The sequence below is a fragment of the Symphalangus syndactylus genome, chromosome 8 (assembly GCF_028878055.3).
Source record: "Symphalangus syndactylus isolate Jambi chromosome 8, NHGRI_mSymSyn1-v2.1_pri, whole genome shotgun sequence".
Lineage (NCBI taxonomy): Eukaryota > Metazoa > Chordata > Mammalia > Primates > Hylobatidae > Symphalangus > Symphalangus syndactylus.
Genome location: NC_072430.2, coordinates 110,743,276 through 110,747,856, shown reverse-complemented (window position 1 = coordinate 110,747,856; position 4,581 = coordinate 110,743,276). Strand labels below are relative to the sequence as shown.

The 4,581-nt window shown below is 45.1% G+C and overlaps 1 pseudogene; it reads left to right on the top strand.

The window, feature by feature from the left end:
• Positions 1-3,428: 3,428 nt before the first annotated feature.
• On the top strand, positions 3,429-4,139 carry LOC129488806 (ATP synthase subunit O, mitochondrial-like; annotated as a pseudogene).
• The last annotated feature ends 442 nt before the right edge of the window (positions 4,140-4,581 follow it).

Below are 4,581 nucleotides of genomic sequence, written 5' to 3'. Positions count from 1 at the left end.
GGCTACATATCAATGCTGGAAGATGCTGGGACACATGCAGCCCAGCTTTCCTATCGTCTCTCTAACAGGGATATGGGAGGGCAGCAGTCCCCCAACCCCCAAGACGGACCACAGACCAGAGCATTGCTCTGACCCTAGGAAAGGGCCTGTTTATGGGTGACAGGGAGGTTCAGATCCTAGTGGAGGAACCGGCAGTAGTGCCTGGAATAGAGCCCATATCCCGGGCATGGAGGAAGAAGAGGAAGTAGTTGCTGGAGGCTACTGGACAGAGGCCAGACACAGTGGCTCACACCTGTAATCCCAGCACTTTGAGAGGCTGGGGCAGGTGGATCACTTGAGGCCAGGAGTTCGAGACCAGCCTGGCCAACATGGTGAAACCCCATCTCTACTAAAAATACAAAAATTAGCTGGGTGTGGTGGCGGGCACCTATAATCCCAGCTACTCGGGAGGCTGAGGCAGGAGAATCGCTTGAACCCGGGAGGTGGAGGTTACAGTAAGCTGAGATGGCACCACTGCACTCCAGCCTGGGTGACAGGGTGAGACCCTGTCTCAAAAAAAAAAAAAGTGCTGGGCAGAAATGGTGGCTCTCAGAGAATATAGCCCAGAGTAGGAAAGGGAGCAAATGGCTAAAGCCATCTTTTAATTAGCCAGTTTGGTGTTAAGGAAATGTAAGCCACCCTTAGTGAGTCCATGAAATGGATCTAGTCTTCTGCTCCACTGGGAGTAGGGGCCAGTAACATCCACACGAAACGCATACATTATCTCATTTAATGCTTACTGCAACCTAATAAAGTCTCAGTGTTGTGACCTCCAATTTATAGTTATTTTTAAAAGAAACAAGGTTCAAAAAGGATTAACAACTTTCTAGACTCACAAAAAAATAAGTAGTTGTGTTAATAAGAGGTTGTTATGTCAGCAACATGGCAGTATAAAAAACCCTGAATTATCCTTCCCCCCTCCCCTCCACATACTGATTCAGCAAAAAGTCATTGACAAAATCCCTTTGCAAAAGATCAGAAACTACCTGAAAGGCTCCTGCACCCCCAGAAAATGCTACATCAGACTCACTGAAGCCAGTAAGGAGACAAGGGACATTCTCTCACTGGAAACCCTGCCCCTAACCCCATGCTGTATGACCATGAGAAGATCCCCTCACTCCCAAGCTTCCACCAGAGGAGGGGAGAGGTTAGTTTTTGTGTCCAGCACCCCAACTCTTGTGAGAGGACTTCCCAAAAACCTAACTTTTATTTTGCCAGTCCTGGAAGTCTCATGATCAGTTACAGTTTGGATACCGAGGGGAGAATGGAGTCTCTGGCTGATAGGCGCCATTGGCCCTTCCCCTTGCACAGCACAGAGCTTGTGGATAAAAAAAAGTCCAGTTCTCAGCTTCTCCCAGAGGAGAGAGAGTTGGCCCAGCACTCCCACTTATCAAAAAGAAAAAGACAAAAAGTGTTGTCAAGGATGTGGAACTCCTGCACACAGTTGGTAGGAAAGCAAAATGATGCAGCCACTATAGAAAAGAGTTTGGAGTTTCCTCAAAAAATTAAAAATAGAACTACCATGTGATCTAGCAATCCCACTTGTGGGTACATATCCAAAAGAATTGAAATCAGGATCCCAAAGAGGTATCTGTACCCCTGCGTTCATTGCACCATTATTCGTAACAGCCAAGATGGCTATGGAAACAACCTAAATATCCATTGAAGGATGGGTGAATAAAGAAAATGTGGGGCCAGGCGTGGTGGTTCACGCCTGTAATCCCAGCACTTTGGGAGGCTGGGGCGGGTGGATCACCTGAGGACAGGAGTTTGAGGCCAGCCTGGCCAACATGGTGAAACCCTGTCTCTACTAAAAATACAAAAATTAGCCAGGCGTGGTGGTGTGCAACTGTAGTCCCAGCTACTAGGGAGGCTGAGGCAGGAGAATCACTGGAACCTGGGAGGCAGAGGTTGCAGTGAGCCGAGGTCATGCTACTGCACTCCAGCCTGGGTGACAGAGTGAGACTCCATCTCAAAAAAAAAAAAAAAAGAATGTTTTTGACATTTTTAAATGGTTGTTTTAAAGAACAAAAACAAATAGCAACAAAAACCAGAAGACTGTCACAGAGACTGTATATCAGATCAGTGGCCTGTTAGGAACCAGGCTGCACAGCAGGAGGCAAGTGGCAGGCGAGAGAGCATTACCACCTGAGCTCTGTCTCCTGCCAGATCTACTAGATTCTCATAGGAGCACAAACTCTGTTGTGAACTGCACATACAAGGGATCTAGGTTGTGCACCCCTTATGAGGATCTAACGCCTGATGATCTGAGGTGGAACCATTTCACCCCGAAACCATCTGCCCCATACCCTCATCCATGGAAAAATTGTCTTTCATGAAACCAGTCCCTAGTGCCAAAAAGGTTGGGGACCACTGCTATATGTGGTCCACAAAGCCTAAAATCTTTACTATCTGGCCCTTTGCAGAAAGTTTCCTGACCCCTGTTAGATCTTTATGACCTGACATGGAAAGATTTCTAAGCAAAGTTATGGACTAGTATTAGCATATTTATGTTTTTAAAAATTCTTAGATATGTGTACGTACCTCTATGTACATATACAGGCACAGACAAAAGATTGAATCAATAGCCGGTAAACTGCAGTCAGTGACTCCCGCTAGGAGGCGATGTGGGAACTAAGTGGGTCGGGATGTTTACTTTTTGCTCTACAGATTTGTTCTATTCTTGTCTTCTACAAAGAGAATATATTTATGTATTACTTTTTTGTTTTGTTTGTTATTGTTGTTTTTGTTTTGAGACAGGGTCTCATTCTGTCACCCAGGCTGGAGTGCAATGGCACCATCACAGCTCACTGCAGTGTTGAACTCCTGGGCTCAAGCAATCCTTCCACCTCAACCCCCCATGCAGTTGGGACTACAGATGTGCACCACCATGCCTGGCTAATTTTCATGTTTTGTTTGTTTGTTTGTTTTTGTTTGTGACGGAGTTTCACTCTGTCACCCAGGCTGGAGTGCAGTGGCAAGATCTTGGCTCACTGCAACCTCTGCCTCCCAGGTTCAAGCAACTCTCCAGTCTCTGCCTCCCGAGTAGCTGGGACTACAGGCGCATGCCACCACTCCCGGCTAATTTTTGTATTTTTAGTAGAAACAGGGTTTCACCATATTGGTCAAGCTGGTCTTGAACTCCTGACCTCAAGTGATCTACCCACCTCAGCCTCCCAAAGTGCTGCGATTACAGGCGTGAGCCACCACACCTGGCCTTAATTTTTGTATTTTTTATAGAGACAGCATCTTGCTATAGTGCCCAGGCTGGTCTTGAACCCCTGGGCTCAAGCAATCCTCCCACCTCTGCCACCCAAAGTGCTGGGATTACAAGCATGAGCTACCACACCTGGCCTATGTATTACTTCTATAATTAAAAAATAGTAAAAATGTGCCCGGGAGGTGATGGCCACCCCCCAGCAGTGTCTGGGCTCTACTGGCGGGTATGATGCTTCAGTACATCTATGGTCAGACCATTGCCAAGCTTGTGAGGCCTCCTGTTTAGGTACACAGTATGGAAGGTCACTATGCCACGGCTCTTTATTCTGCTGCATCGAAACAAAATAAGCTGGAGCAAGTAGAAAAGGAGCTGTTAAGAATAGCACAAATCCTAAAGGAACCCAAAGTGGCTGCTTCTATTTTGAATCCCTGTGTGAAGTGTTCCATTAAAGTGAAAAGCCTAAATGACATCACAGCCAAAGAGACGTTCTCTCTCCGACCCTGATCAATTTGCTTGCCCAATATGGTCGCTTAAGCAATACCCAAGGAGTCGTTTCTTCTTTTTGTACCATGATGAGTGTCTATCGTGGAGAGGTACCTTGCACAGGGACCACTGCATCTCCTTTAGAGGAAGCCACACTCTCTGAATTAAAAACAGTCCTGAAGAGCTTCCTAAGTCAAGGCCAAGTATTGAAATTGGAGGGTAAGACTGATCTGTCAATTATGGGTAGAATGATTGTGCTCATTTGAGAGAAATATGTTGACATGTCTGTCAAGACCAAGATTCAGAAGCTGACCAGGGCTATGCAGGAGGTTGTCTAAAAGTATTGGTTTTCTGCCATCACTGAAAATTCTTAAACTTGGAGCAATAATAAAAAGCTTTCAGAGCAGAAACAATAATAATAAAAATACTACTTGGACAAAATAATTAATAATAATCTTTAGCCCTTCAAATTTCTACTTTTCAGCCAGGCATGGTGGCTCACGCCTGTTTTCCCAGCCCTCTGGGAGGCTTGAGGGGGATGGATCACTTCAGGTCAGGAATTCAAGACCAGCCTTGTCAACATGGTGAAATTCTCTCTCTACTAATAATACTTGGATAAAAATTACTAGAATACACATGGCAGATTAACATTCAATATCTACCTAATCTCTTTCTAGTGTGCTCTCTTATATTGAAGAAGATGAAAGATTAAAGAAAAAAAATTCTACATATTTCAGACTCCCTTGCAGCTAGGGCTCTGGGTGTGATTTAGTTTTCTTAAATCAGATTATGAGGTAAGAGCCCTCCTTTTTTGTTGTTTCTACATTTACACTTTAAAA